Here is a 16,735-nt window from a genome sequence, read left to right on the forward strand (position 1 = left end):
TTGCTGGCGAAGGGAGGGTCAAGTCTTTTTTGACTATAGATCTCAAAACTCCTTCGGTGGCCCCTTAAATAAATAACGAACAGTCCCTTAAAAACCTAACATCTAACCCTAACATAATCCTCTAACAGTCTACTAATATTCTAATGAGAGTTTGTTGGTTGCAAAGTTACTTATTGTAGTAGAATGACTAAAGTGGACCATCGTAATAAAGTGTAACCTAAAATTTGTATTTAGTGGTGTTTGTTGAGGTGCAACCATCTAGCATTGCCCTGGTGTTAGAATACTCTAACAACTGAATAACAATAACAACACCCTGGCAACCATCTAGAACATATTAGCAACCACCTAGCATTGTCCTGGCAACCACACACAGAACAACTGCATGGCAATACACTTAAAAAATTTCAAACACCATAGTAAAACCTTGACAACCACGTAGAATGCCACAGAAACCACCTAGGAACATCCTGGCAACCACCTTGCTTTGCCCTGGCAACAATTCAGAACACTCTAGCAACTGCATAGCAATACACTGAAAACATTTCAAACACCATAGTAACACATTGACAACCACAATACCCCAGAAACCATCTAGGAACACCCTGGCAACCACTTAGCATTGTCCTGGCAACAACCCAGAACACTCTAACAACTGCAAAGCAATACTCTGAAAATATTTAAAACACCATAGCAACACCCTGACAACCACACAGAATAACCCATAAACCACAGAGGCACACCCTGGCAACCACCTAGCATTGCCCTGGCATCAACCCAGAACACTCTACCAACTGCATAGCAATACCCTGAAAATATTTAAAACACCATAGCAACATCCTGGCAACCACCTAACAGGACCCTGGTACCCATCAGAACACTAACAACTGCCAAGCAATACACACAAATTAGAAACTGCATAGCATCATACTGTAAGATACTTGAAAGCCCTAGCAACCACATAAAAAGACTCTGGCAACTGCATAGCATCATATTGTAAAATATTCAAACACATTAGCAACTGCATGGCAACTATGGCATAGTGAAAGCTAATTTTTCACATTCAAGCACCACTTACATTTTTTCAGGAAATTTTGAAATTTGTTTTCAATTTGTCAGTATTTTAGCAACATTTCTGGTTGGATTGGTCATTTTTCTGGTGAGAGTCTGGAAGTAATTCTGAGCAATGAACCAAAGCTCTAGCCGAGTGCTTGAACCTGTTGTCAGGAGATGAGAGGATGGAGCGGGTGAATGAAAACAGACAGGATGTATGAGAGCGGGAGTCATGCTTTCATCTATTAAACGCAGCGTCCATAAGCTGACTTACTGCGTCCTCTCCTTTGATCTTCCCTGGATCTTTATTTATTCAAAAGACTGATGCTTTCTCTCTTTTTTGCTCTTGCCTTGTTCCCTCTCACATGTCACAACACCTTGCAAAAGATAGTGCACAGCTATAACTCATGCTCACATGGTCAGATGAATGGAAAGAGTGGGCCGCACATGTGAAAATATAATATGAAAGCTTTGAGTGGGTGCATGTGTCTGGAAGACACAAGCAAATGCCTCAAGCTTATTATGTGGTTCCATTGGATTTTAAGAGAATGGATCTTAAAAGCTTGGGAAAACCTTCTTGTTCCTAATGGTCTACATTTCAAACAAGCCGTATCATGGCCAATATTTTCTATTATAGCAATAAGTACTCTTATTCAGCACTACAGGCAAATACAAATGTCTTTTCAGACTTCACATGAACAAAGTGATTCATCCATCCATCCAACCAACCAACCAACATTCTGTCTGTCTATGGTTCTATCTATCTATCTATCTATCTATCTATCTATCTATCTATCTATCTATCTATCTATCTATCTATCTATCTATCTATCTATCTATCTATCTATCTATCTATCTATCTATCTGTCTATCTATCTATCTATCCGTCCGTCTGTCTATGGTTCTGCCAGTCCTTCCATCTATCCATCCATCCATCCATCCATCCATCTGTCTATCTGTCTATAGTTCTGCCTATCCATCTATTGATCCATCCATCCATCCATCTTTCTATCTATCTGTCTGTCTATGGTTCTGCCAATCCATCTATCCATCCATCCGTCCGTCCGTCCTTCCATCCGTCTGTCTGTGGTTCTGCCAATCCATCCATCCATCCATCCATCTATCCATCCATCTATATATCTGTCTGTCCATCTATAGTATCTGTCGTTCTGTCTATCTGTCTATAGGGGTGGTTAATCTGTCTGATTTCCCGATTCGATTCGATTACGATTATTGAAGTCCCGGTTCGATTACAGTCGATTTTCGATTATTAACGATTCTCGATTAGCGATTATTGATTTTCCATTTCACAACAGTAAATTCACTACAGTAAAAATCACAACAATAACAAATTATAACAAACTTCAACATATTCTGAATCTCTATTAACATAAAATACGGATGTCCACGCATCACATGTTACAGCTATCCTACCCGCTTTCTTCCGTGATTCCATGACTTCGGTTTTGGTCTTGTTGTAGAGTGTGGGGATCGCTGTGTCTGTAAAATATCTCCGAGATGGGACGTTGTATCTCGGCTCCAAAGTGTGCAACATAGCGCGAAAGCCCTGGTTCTCAACGACTGGACGCAAATCCTTGGCAATAAAAGTTGCGATTGATTGTGTAATGTGCTTTGCCCTTTCCAAGCCGGGTGGAAGCTTTGACAATATTGTTTCCACGCTTCAGAATTCCGTCTTTTGCGTTCCGTCAATATTCCGTTATTATCGATTTTAAAAACAAAAAAAAACAAAAAAAAAATTTTTTTTTTATTTTTTTTAAATCGATTTTTGGCATTTGTGAATCGATTCAGAATCGTCCACGTCCGCATCGCGATGCATCTAAGAATCGATTTTTTCCCCCACCCCTATCTGTCTATGGTTCTGCCAATCTTGTACTTGTGCACTGGAAGCTTGTGTCATTTGGGCACTAAGACAAATTCCTTGTTGTTGTTATTATTTTTATAGATATATTCTAGTAAATTAATTATTTGAAAAAATAATATTTCAAAATGATCTCTTTGCTGTGGGAGGCAATGGATGGATTAGTGCGGTCAGAATAGTGGATGTTGTTCTGCGTTCTCGTTTTTACCGTTTTCTTGGATTCTCCCTGTAGGGCAGCATTTGGTATTGATGATAAAACAGGTAGAGTGGTCAGAGTGAAGGTGAAGAGACGGCACTGGGGGAGAGAGAGAGTGATGGATGGAGTGTGTGGGTCAGGATGGGATAATGGAGCAATGAAGGAAGCAAGGCTGGGTGAGAGCGCACTTTGACACACTGTTAAAGGAGACTTAGAACTAATGTACTGTGACACACTCACAAAAATACAAATGAGAAAGACGAATGAAAATTTGTGAGATACACCGCATTCACCCTGCTGAGAGTTTAGCCTCTTCTGAATGAGTCCAGAGAGAGAGAGAGAGAGAGAGAGAGAGACCTGTGCAGTTGTACGAGCAGACGTGCGATGTTGCCATAGCAATGGATCTGGAAGTAGCGGAGGTCCATCTGAACTGTTACTGTGCGCATGATAATGAGTGTGTTTCACTTCAGGGTGTAAGCAAAGAGGTCAGGGTTTATGTTTTGTGTGTTTATTTCTTCTGTGTATCCCTGATCAGGCCCACACAGAACCTGCACGCGCAGAATCCGAACGCCTGTTAAGATCTGCACTTTGACCTCTTCGCGTATTCGTTTAGATACTTTGGTTAACTTCCAAAAACATTGGCTGTGTTCTCTACTGCAATGAACACATTTGACCATGAGGAAATCCACTCTACATACAGCTTTTCTGCAAATTGTCCAAATATCATTTGTGTAATTTTGGGGGTTTACAGCTTCAGTCTCTATTCACTTTCATTGTATGGAAATTGTATTAACTTCCTACACATGTTGTTCTTTGTGTTCCATGGAAGATATAAAATCATACAAGTTTGAAACAACATGAGGGTTAACAAATGTTGACAGTGTCACATGATTCAGTGAGTCAGTGTCACATGATTCATGATTCAGTGATTTAGTGTCACATGATTCAGTGATTCAGTGTCACATGATTCAGTGATTCAGTGATTCAGTGTCACATGATTCAGTGATTCAGATTCAGTGATACCCTACCGTTCAAAAGTTTGGGGTTGGTACGATTTTTAATGTTTTTTAAAGAAGTCTCTCACCAAGGCTAAATGTATCTGATCAAAATTACAGTAAAAACATTACTATTGTGAAATATTATTACAATTCAAAATAACTGTTTTCTATTGAATATATTTTAAAATGTAGTTTATTCCTGTGATCAAAAGCGTTTTCAGCATCATTACTCCAGTCTTCGGTGTCACATGATCCTTCAGAACTCATTCTAATAAGATGATCTGATGCTTTAATAAACATTTCAGTTTTGCTGTTTAATATTTTTGTGGAAATTGTGATACATTTTCCCCCAAAATTCTCTAATTAATAGAAATTAAAAAAAAAACTGTATTTGGTATAGAAATCTTTTAAATCTTTATAAATGTCTTTACTGTCAAAAACAAAATCTTAATGACTCCAGACTTTTGCATGGTAAATAATGTATACACACAGTATGTCAATGAAACAAACTTAAGTCTATATTAAAGGGTAAGCAAATGGAGTGTTATGTCATGGAATAATATTTTACATAGAAAATTTAAGCTCAGGTACAGTAACTGGTTATTATTTTTGATTATTATTATTATTATTTAATATCCTTTTTATCCTGTAATTCTACCAGGGAAACCTATTGATACCCTAGTCTGTTTTATTTTTATCAGTCTCTCAGGGCTATCCGCTAGCACTGTGCGTAATCCAATGCCATAAGTGTTCAGTGTGCACACAAACACACGCATCACGCTGGCGGAAACGACTGAGATTATTTAATGGGATCCTAATATGAGACAAGGATACAGTACAACGTCCACCAGCCCCTCTCTCTCTCTCTCTCTCTCTCTCTCTCTCTCTCTCTCTCTCTCTCTCTCTCTCTCTCTCTCTCTCTCTCTCTCTCTCTCTCTCTCCCCATCCGCCTTTCTCCATTTTTAAGGATACATCTGCGGGAGAAAAGAGGGGGGGGGGAATGGTTATTGTCAGGGTAAATGGCTTGTCATGGAGCGATTTGAATCTGAAAGCATTTTTTTGTTGGTAAACTGAATGGAGTTCTGGAAGGATTGGAAGCAGCGCTGTAGAGTTTGGCGTCTCCGTGGTCTGATATACCCAGAAGGCTTCAGGCTCCCTTTGCATGTCGAGACAAGCAGAGGCATAAGTGGGAATATTCGTAAGGGTATCGCGAAAAGAGGATGTACATCACTGTCGTATCCGTTCTAACACAAAATACAAGCGCTTTCTCCTCCCATGTGGGACTTAAGTTGAAGTATAGAACACACACACACACACTAGGCGTCTTCTTCCACTCATTCCTGCCTCATAATGACTTTTTTATTTTACATGCACACTGAATCAAGGGGTCAAATTAGTGCATCTGTATTCTGTAGGGTTCCTCCTTTTCCTCGTTCCCTGCAGAAGCCCACAGGAAAGAGGCTTTGTGAAGTTTTTTAACTACCTTTCTCCATTAATATTCTGCAAGCTGAGATGAGGCGGGTGAGGAGGCAATGTGAAAAGAGAACATGAAAGTGCCGCGGCCCCAACGGAAAGCCGAAGACTAATGTTAGCTCAGGAGTTCGTGGGAGTCGGTTCGAAACTTGGCCCCCGCCAGGGTTACCGCAAGCTTTTCTTTACCGCGCTCAACCGCAAGAGCTTCTCCTACCTTACCCTGAGAGCAGAAGGAAACTGTAACGCACCGGTGGAATCGATCAGCTTGTGTTTTAGCCTCGACTTCTCAGCGGCAAGAGGGGTTGAACTGTGATACTCAACCGCACTGCTTAAAGATAAAGAGATTCTTTAGGGAAAAAGAGGTAAATGGGTTCAGAAGAGACTGCAGTGCTCAGAGCCTCGCAGGCACACTAAAATTCACTACCGGCAGCTAATAGTGAGCAGAGTCTCAATAATAGAGCTACAACAAGGCAACTCTCTGTAAACTTTGCAAATGAAAGGTAAATTGGGTTTGATAATGACCCTGTAGAATAACCACTTTCTGAGCGTTTTAATTCAAAAGGACTATTGATTTATTGACTCAGGTAAGGGACTAACCAAGGGGTTGTTCATGCAAGTGGACAGAAATTTTAATGACAAAGTGAGCGGAAAGCATTCATTTTCAATGAGCGACAGAGACTGTTGGTGATGCAATAAAAAACTTTCAAACTGATGCACATCCACAGCAATGCAGTGTGGCAACAACCAATCAGAGTGCACACTAAGGGCCCTATTTTAACGTTCTGAAGCGCAAGTATCAAACGCAAAACGCAAGTAACTTTGTGGTTGGATCTCGGAAAGCAAATCTAAAATGGGTTGGTCTGAAGTAGCTTCATTACTCATGGCGGAATGCACGGCGGATTTGCCAGCGCACACAACTTACATGATTTCACAGTCTTCAGAATTTTGTTTCCTGGTCCTTGACGGACAACCCACTTTGTCAGATGTCCTTATATGTGTCTTGCCACTATTGATCAAACAGGTTTGATCCGTCATTACTACAATTAGGCTGAATAATTTGGGAAATTTGTGAGCTAGATTTATGCCTATTCTTTAACATCTTCATGGACACCACAATGATCTCCCTCGTTGATATACAATAATACATAGAACTGCTGCGTCTGTGTAGATGAGATAAGCAAAGTGTATGCCTGTTGTGCAAGCATGCGCCCTTAAAATAGCATCTGAGTAACGCGCCACTGACTTTAGACTAGGTTTTTCCTGGTCTGTGGCGGAATTGTTTTCTGAAACTGCAAAATAGCACCAGGGAACGTTTGCGCCGGAACACGCCGCTTTAAATGCTTGAGCTCTTTAAAGGGTTGGATTCTGATTGGCTGTCAGTGTTTTTAGCACTCATTAGCTGAAAAAATCGCTCTGAACAAGATTCCAATATCGTTCCCCTGTGTCGTTATCATTATAGTTGTGATGAGGACTCAACTATTCTTTTACATTTAGTTTGATTTGTATGTCTTTATCATTATCATTATAGTTATCGTCCTTGATGTGAACAGACATTAAAGCATCCAAAAGGTGTTTCCCTTGTGAAGTGGAACGAGACATTGCGTCATGGAGTTGATGCTATTATTTTGGACTATTAATGTATTTGTATTTTGGGATTTATGTTACATTTTTGTAACGAGAGGTGAAAAGGATTGAGTTGTCGCTTAGTGAAGTATGCAGAAGTATGCAGGTTTGAGTGGTCGACAACACACCCTTGAGCTTGGCTCCTGACTCCAGGTTCCTCCAGAGGGATTGTCATTTTACTTAGTGCATCATAAGTCGTTTTGGATTTGTTGCTGTCAGCTAATTGACTAATTAATTAGCAAAGCAGCGCTGAAAACAGAAGGCAAAAGGTCACACTTCCTTTAAGTCACTTTTATCTTTTTTGCACATTGCCCAGTGAGACCTGGGAATGATTAGCAACACTGAATAATGTATAACAGAGCTTGACGTGTTAAACAGAAATCACACTAAAACCTTTACACAGTGTAGAGAGAACTCTTGGTATGGTGCATTTCCCCCAAGAAGCCATGTGAATAAGGCAAGTCTTTTTATTCTTTCGGTGTATTCATGCACACACAACTCACACGCAATTGCACACATTTGGTTAATGTGCAAATTAATTAGCAGCCCTGGCACATACTCAATGAGAGCATGTCAAACACACACACACACACACACACACACACACACACACAGGCAAATGGAGCAGTGATAAGTTGCAAAAATACGTTGGCGGGAGTTCTTGAGCATACATTGTTGTTTTCCAAAGTGCTTCAGAATTTCATTGCATGAGTGAATAAAATTTTCTATTTTATTTCTCTCTCTCTCTCTCTCTCTCTCTCTCTCTCTCTCTCTCTCTCTCTCTCTCTCTCTCTCTCTCTCCCTTTCTGTTCTCTCTGTCATTGTCTTTAAGAATGTATTATGTTATGTATTACGTTATTCATTTTGCTTGCAGAGTAACATCTTGAGCAAGCGCTGTCAGAAGGCTACAAGTTATGCATGTGTGTTTATTTCATTTCTCTGAACGGCATCAGTAATTAAAACCCATTACTGACTAGTTCTTTCTTGTTCTTAATGTCTGTACAGCCTCTCTCAAACTAAATGAACTACTCTATATGCCATCGTTAAGCCTGTCAATCAAGCGCGCACACACACACACACACACACACACACACACACACACACACACACACACACACACACACACACATACACACACACACACCTTCAGCCAAATCTGAAAATCCTCAGACTGTTTGTTCTAATAGTTGTAAATCACTCAGATACACAAGAGGAAACACATGGGGCATTAAACAAGCAAGACGTGTGTCATAATTACACAACGAACATGAATTTATTGTTAACAAGCCAAATGTTTATGTTGAATTTGACTGATGAAGAGTTTTTTTCTCATTACCACTTCTTTATAAAGCAAGGATCGTTATTTCTGTTAATGATCATAATTAACCAATTGAGTTTTATTGTAAGATGGTCTTGTCATCTTAATGTTGTATTTTCCATTAGACTGTAACCTGTAAAATAAAAAGTCCATAATGTCCAAGTCCGTGTCAAGTCCACCCGAGAGCGCACAAGTCTGAGTTCATTCATAATTGCAGTCTGAGTTCAAGTACCCCAACTTTTTGGGTGATTTTTGGCAAAAAAAAAAATAAAGTATACGAGAACAGACTTGGGCCAGTAATCATCTACCTAGCGACCATTCGTAACACCCTAGCAACCACACTCCAATCCACTCAACAACGTACTCCAGTCTTCAGTGTCACATGATTCTTCAGAAATCATTCCAATATGCTGATTTGCTGCTCAATATACATTTCTTATTATTATCAATGTTTAAAAAACGGGTTTGCTGCTTTATTTTAGTGGAAATCTTCGTTTTTTCAGTGTTTTTTTAACAACAGAAAATTCAACAGCGTATATTTGAGAGAGAAATCTTTTGTATTATAATAATTAAGACATTATAAATGTTTTTTACTGTCACTTTCAATCAATTTAATGCATCCTTGCTGAATAAAAGAATGAATGTCACTGTAAAAAAAATTGCTGCGATTATTTAGCACAACTTAGAATCCAACATTGTTTCAACTTCAAAAAGTATGTGTTCAAGCTTGACTTAAAATATTAAGTTTAGTTAACTTTAGTTTAGTTTGGTTAAGTTGAATATTTAAGTTATCTCAACAAATTTTAACTAATCGCAGCCACATTTTTTACAGTGTTCTTACTACCCCAAAACTTTTGAAAGTTGTTTTGAAACACAGTCCCTTCATGCTGTTTTTTTTCATCAAAGTGTTTTCATACATCTCTTCAGTGGATTGTAATTACCTTACACAAACTCCAGCAAAAACAGAAGACTGTTGTGTGCTTGTTTACACAAACCATTTAGCCCATTAAACAGTTTTGCACCCTATTTCAACGCTCCCCCGCCTCATAATTCACATCATTTAGGGCATTTGTAAACACAATTCATTTGAAATGACAAACCTTTCCCTTGGCGACTCTTTGGTCGGCAAACGCATCAAGTCTACATGATGGCGATGCAATTCTGAAATGAGTTTAAAGAGGTTTTTTTGTCACATTTTTAAAATGGTGTAGGAGGAAAAGATACGTCAGCGCTCTAATGCGGAGCGGTGCGGAGAGAAAGCGAGAGATGAATTATAATTAGCAGGTGTAATTAGAGGATAGCAGACACTAATGAAGAAGGATTAATTGCTGTTATCATCAAGGACTCTGTATTAATGCCCTTATTTAATATTAGTTGTCCACATGTTCGTCACGGCAATGAACCGCAGACCTGAAATAGCTCTGAAGTGTGTTTGGCTCGGCTGATCGTGAGATATTGAGCTTGTGCATCAGGGATTGTTGAATCACCGCTGCTAATTACTCTCACCCTGGAAAGCCAGGTTTGGAATTTGAGGTTAATTTAGTTAAAATTTTCATTATTTATTTCTGCTTTATTGTTCCAGTGTGTTTTATTGGATATCTGGGGGCGGGAACATTTGTATACACCGGTTTTAGAGCTTCGTGTTTTATTTTAATTTTTTATGATGTGTATTTGCTGTGTGATGTGGGAATCATCTCGATCGTATTACTGTGTAAAAATATTATATTCTTCTAAAAACGATAATATTCTATTTCTTGTATTCATCAGTTCCTCTGACTGTTTTCAGTTGTTTTTATGTGAAATGTTTTTTTTTATCATTTTCTCTTAATTTCATTGTCATATTCATATTAGTGTAGTATATTCTATACTATTTGATCTAAATGAATACAGAAATAAAACATTTAAAACTAAGCATCACAACATTGTAATTTACAGTATGAAAAGTGAAAACTTTCGCTGAAAAGTATAACTAACAGTGTTATCAAATGGTTAGCGTGATTAAAGATCAACTTTAAGTATAAAACTACAGCAAAGATAACCTAAATGTAAAAATAGGGGAATGAGCTGCAAAATTAAATAAAATAATAAAAAAAGATTCTCTTATATCGGCTAATAATCAATATTGTACCGATATGTCATACTTTTAACACTGATAAAGGCATGTGTGCTGAAATGTGTTTGCCTGGCTACATTTAAAAATAAATCTCCCATCCCATGTTTTGGTTTTACCTTGTTGACTAGTTTGTTTACTATTTGCCAGATGTGCATCTGGATCTGCAATGCACAGTGAGTGAAAATGGATTTATTGGATCTTATTCAGCGGCATTTTATTCATAAGAAACTTTTGTGCTTAACACACACATACACACACACACACACACACACACACACACACACACACAGTATTTCTGGGTGACATGTTTTAATGTAGCATGATAAGAAGAGCAAATGGACAAAGTTAATTAAAAAGAAAGCCCAGTTTGGCAGACAATTTGACAGTTCTTTTTTTCTGTCTCTCTTTCTGTCTCTCTGACAATAACAAAGCCACGGTCTGTTGAGCTCCTCACAGTGGGAACTGTAGCAATTTTTTTCTGGAAATTCATAGCAGAATAGTTGTGGAGCTGTGAATAGCGAAATTCCAGTTGGATTTGCGGTCATAGACAGATGTCTGAAGTCCGTGCTGTCGTCATTTGTGTGTGTGTGTGTGTGTGTGTGTGTGTGTGTGTGTGTGTGTGTGTGTGTGTGTGTGTGTGTGTGTGTGTGTGTGTGTGTGTGTGTGTGTGTGTGTGTGTGTGTGTTTGTGTTTGTGTGTGTGTTCAAGTACGCATGTTGAATCAATACCTCTCTGCCCCAGACGGCCATAGTCCATCAGCGTCTTTACACACAAAACCTCTTCTGTTATCTGGGCTTTATCTTGTATGGTTGTCTTTTACTCAGACCACTTTACAACACACATTTATCTCCTGTTCATGAAAGGCAGTATTTAGCTAGTAGTAAATGTCATGCTAGTAGTCAAAGACATGAAATGCTTTTGGGGATTTGAACATGTCCTGCGGTGTGGCAAGGTATTCTTAATCTGAAACCATTTTATTATTTTCTTTGTGTTTATTAATTTTAAAAAATAACTCGATTTTTCAAACCACTAATTCAAACCTCAAATCGATTTATGGAAAGAAAATGAAAGTGCTTAAAAATAGTGGACTAAAAATATAAATCCCTCACACACACACACACACACACACACACACACACACACACACACACACACACACACCTGTAATCTTGACTCGAAAAGACCATGAACATATTATAAATACGTAAATAATAATAATAATAAAAAAAAGAAATATACAAACAAATAATTAATTTGTATATACTTAGAGTGTGTGTGTGTGTGTGTGTGTGTGTGTGTGTGTGTGTGTGTGTGTGTGTGTGTGTGTGTGTGTGTGTGTGTGTGTGTGTGTGTGTGTGTGTGTGTGTGTGTGTGTGTGTGTGTGTGCTTGTAATGTGTTATTATTATTATTATTATTATTAATAAATTAAATTTAACTATTGAAGGAAGAACATGACATTTTATTGAATTTTTATTTTATATATACACATACATAAAATAGAAATAACTATAATATATATTATCAACAAATCTGTGCATAAATGCAACTTGCATGCTTCAAATGCATTTTCAGCACAGCTGGCACAGTGAATTTCAACACCAATCGCATCCATTTGCATGCAGTTTGCACACACACACAAATCATTGGTATGTTAATATAAGCACCGTTTTTTTTCTGCAAATGAAACTGCGGCTATTGCAGTAATTCATCTAAATTTAAATGTGGCGGGCTTTCACTTAGAACTCATGTAAATATAAATAGCGAGGGCTTTGGTCTGAGGTGCTTGTTAATATAATGTAATGTAAATGAATGTTCTTGTATGCAGAGCAGCGTGGTCGGCGGAGCATAAACGGGACGCAGATGGGACCCTCGTCCTCGGTTTTTGTTACGTCGCGATGCTCCGTTAACCCTTACAGAAGATGGGAGATGGGACGGGGTGAGAGGGACAATAAATTGAAAGCAGCAGAGCTCAAGGTTACAACACATCAATCCTGAGAGAGTGGATGCCGGAGATGAGACGAGTGGGAATGGAATTATAGCAGGGAAGAGAGAGAGAGAAAGAGGGTGCGATAAAGCTAGAATGAGAGAGCCTGGGTGGGGGGGAGAGAGAGAAGAGAAGTGCAGAGAGAAGAGAGCGCACACACAGAGAGAGAGAGAGCGAGAGAGAGGGATATAGCTACTGCACAGTGACCTACAGTGAGACAGATGAGTGTGTGTGGAGTGTTACCACTGTGTCTTGTTATCGAGGATCACATTAAGATGGTCCCGTAGCCCTCGCGCTCCGTGTCTGGATATTTCTACTTCCATGTGGGATGAGCAGCTGTGCCGAGCGAGACCGAGGATCTGACATCAACACCATGAGGTACTCACGGAACAGGGGGATCGAGGTGTGAGAGAGTAGAAAGAGAGAGGGATGACTGTGATAACAAGCGGGAGATGTTGTAAGGAGATGAAAGAAGTGAGGGACGAGTGGAGGAGAGGTGTTTTCCTGAAAAGTTAGGGGGTTCGTGCCTCTGTTGAGGGACAGTAATGTGATGTATTCCACATTATCCCAGATTCTGCTCACTTCGGGCGAGTAAGTTGTCTATATTCTGCTCCTTTTCTCTTTTCTTGTATTTTGTCCTCTTAAACCCATAAAACGTTACGTGTATTTAAATGTAAATTTATGTTTAAACCAAAATCAATTTCAAATTTATAGTGAAGTGGAAATCTAGATGCAAATTCAGATTTACATTTTAAATCAATGTCTGAATAGAGTTATGTTGAAAATACACGTATTTAAAACCAAATTCAGATTGAATTCACTGTTCACATTTAAATCCAGATATCATATTTACATTAAGTGCAAATTCAGATACAACTTAGATATATGTTTAAATCAAAATCAGGATGTCATTTGAATGCATATTTAAATCTAAATTCAAATACAATTTGAGTTCACTGTTCACATTTAAACCAGGATGTCAAATTTACATTAAATGCAAATCCATATACAATTCAGATTTATATTTAAATAAAAATCAGGATACAATTCAAATGTATATTTAAATCCAAATTCAGATACAATTTGAGTTCACTGTTCACATTTAAATCCAGATGTTACATTTACATTAAATGCAAATCCAGATACAATTCAGATTTATATTTAAATCAAAATTAGGATACAATTCAAATGTATATTTAAATCCAAATTCAGAGACAATTTGAGTTCACTGTTCAGATTTAAATCCAGATGTTACATTTACATTAAATGCAAATCCAGATACAATTCAGATTAATATTTAAATCAAAATTCTGATATTTTTAACTATTTTAAATTCACATTTAAATCCAGATACAATTCAGATTGATATTTAAATCAAAATTCTGATATTTGTAACTATTTTGAGTTCACATTTAAATCCAGATGCAATTCAAATTCAAATCCATATTCCAGATAAAGTTCAATTGCACATTTAAATCTACAGTAGATCCAATTCGCATATGATATATAGGTACATAACAGTTTTTATTTGCTAATTCCTTGAAACATATCTGAATTTGATGTGTATGATGAGGATATAAAGTCAAACATTTTCAAATTCAGAGCAGATTATAAAAACGGATAGTTTCGACTCTAGAAGCACTATAATAAACGCACTCCTATCAATGCTTATTCTATATAAATGCGGCAATTTGCTGTGCTGCTTTTCAACCACAAACTACATTAGTTGTCTGAAGAATAGTTTGTTCAGATTATGTCAATAATAAATGTAACTCTTTACTGAACCTGGTTGTTTATAGCACATGCTGCTTTGTGTTGCCTGAGAACATCTTCTCATAGCTTATTTTGACATTTTCCGCCTGTTTTGTAAATGCTTCAAAAGTCTCAGCTCAAGCCGTAATAGCAATATTCGGTATATCCTGTTCTTTTGTATATATTCTTTGAGTAAAACCCCTGTCTTTACTGTTCCTGTGAGAACTGGCAGTAAAAGAGACCGTCTCAGTCTTTCACTCTCTAGTGGCCATGAGCTCTTATCCGTATATTGTGTTGTGGACAATAGCAGCTGTAGTGTGAAATCTCCAGGAACGCAGATACAGTGTACAGTATAATGTAAGAAAGCCAAGGGAATGAGAGTGTTTGAATTTTAAATGTTTCGCAATAGCATCAGATCTCTTGACTCGTGGATCTCCTCTGAATCATCTTCTGTGAGACTCCAAACACACACGTAAGGGTCGGTCGCGTCAGCTGGACGTTCCTCACGCTAATTTGATCTGTGCCGTAAAATAAGAGAAGCACGGACCATGTGGAACGAAAATAGAACGTAATGACTGAACTCAAGCCCCCTATTAGACTCTATCATGTGCTTTATAATTTCCCAGAATCCTTTAAAAATCATGCTACGCTTGTCATTGGGAGTATAATTATATTCTGTGGTCCAACCTGCCAAACGTCAGTGTGAGTTTCCATAAATATAACAGTAATGTCACAGAAATCAATCGGCCGTTCTCGCTGTGTTAAACACCGGAGAGTAAGAGTTTCGTCAAAGAAGAATCTTTCTATCAATGCACTATTGGTTATGCAGAGAAACACATTGTTGTGCGTTAAGCCCGGCACGGTTGCGTTTGACAGGAAATGTGTTATTTGATGGCAAACTCGTGAATCCGGCTGTTTGAATAGAGATGGAGGAGGTGTTTGTGTGGCTTTGTGATTTGGGGTTTGTGATTTGTCTCCTCAGAGACCAGTGTCTGTTTTCTTCCCTCCTTTCTGTTTCTTTCTTTCCTTCCCTTCTTTTTAAACGCTTTCCTTGAGGGACACAGCTGCCTTGGCATGAAAAGCAAAAAAAAAAAAGTCAGTTGATTACAAACAAGCGTCATTTGTACAGATTGATATGCAATTTTTCAGAAAATTATCCTTTTTTGCATTTTTGCTAATTTAATACGATCTAATTCAAATGAGAAAATCAGCATGGCAATCTGAGCGAAAAGTTGGATTTAAAATAACGTGAATATCAGAGTATTAATAATTTTGCTTTAATGGCAGCAGCACGAAATCCACCAGTTTAAGTGTAAAACCTGATGGTCATATTCTCCAGAATGATTTGAGAAGTGTATCGTGCTTTAATGGAAGAACATCTGACCACGTTATTAATGTCACAAGTTTACTTAAAGGATTAGTAACCAAGGAAAAGAAGCTGAAATATGTATATTCATTTGACATCATAATGTTTCTTTGCTTTATTTCCAGCTTTGAATTCGATGTTGAATCTCAGATGTTTGCAGCTCAGTGTTTTTGCAGGTTGGCATAGATTGTATGGTTTATAAGTCATTACCCGTTGGCATCGTCAAATTAAAGGTGGTAATTTGTTGTTCTCGATCAGTGTACATGTGAGTCGGCTAACTTCTGAAAGGAAAGTCTGTCATGCAGTTCTGTGTTTTAGGGTAATTAAGGGAATGAATTCAGTTCTGCCATCTGTGTGTCAAAGCAACAAAGCTGTTAGTTTAGTCTGATTGAGTTTGAATTATGCAGGTAATAAGTGCAGGCTGACATCTGTATGTCGAGTTCAGGATAAGAACTGTTGTTCAGACAGTGGAGTGAATTAACAACAAAAAAACGTGCCACTTAATTATATTTTAGTTAAAAAACCTGCATCTTGTTCACAAACCACCCACAGTCCAGTTTAACCAGATGTTTTCTGCACTTCTCGGTGTATGATTCATTTTTAATGCGTCATTTTGTCATGAAATTAAGCAAGGATACACAATATATTGATATCATAGTGGTTTTCAGATTTATGGAATTTGTTTATATGTTGGTGTTGGTAAATCAGTGTTAGATAGTTAATTTTTCATGCTCATTTCCTCCATATTCATTTGTCTTTGCCATCACCTAAAGCTCATTCAAAGTTAATTATTATAAACTATTTTAAAAACAAAAATTTAATCGCACTATTTAATTGTCCAGTTGTGATGATGGCAACTTTGGATTTACATACAAAATTATGAAATATTATTCTTATATTGTAATGTTATGCTTATTGTAATCATTACGAGCACAAGTTGTAAATGCTGCCCAACACGTTCGCTGTGTCTGCTTAACGGATA

The 16,735-nt window shown here is 37.8% G+C and overlaps 1 protein-coding gene across 9 annotated transcripts in view; it reads left to right on the forward strand.

The window, feature by feature from the left end:
* sulf2b (sulfatase 2b) overlaps positions 1 to 16,735 on the forward strand; it is a 165,273-nt gene that overhangs the window by 96,635 nt on the left and 51,903 nt on the right. For 2 of the 9 annotated variants that reach the window (XM_079587993.1, XM_079587987.1), the window contains exon 1: positions 12,790 to 13,013. The exons of 6 other annotated variants lie outside the window; for them this stretch is intronic. The gene's annotated coding sequence lies outside the window, so the exon portion shown is untranslated. Of the gene's footprint in view, positions 1 to 12,787; positions 13,014 to 16,735 lie in introns of those variants that run through there. One more of the 9 variants, XM_079587991.1, reaches the window with a different exon arrangement.

The sequence above is a fragment of the Phoxinus phoxinus genome, assembly GCF_949152265.1.
Source record: "Phoxinus phoxinus genome assembly, chromosome: 18".
In the NCBI taxonomy this organism is placed as follows: domain Eukaryota; kingdom Metazoa; phylum Chordata; class Actinopteri; order Cypriniformes; family Leuciscidae; genus Phoxinus; species Phoxinus phoxinus.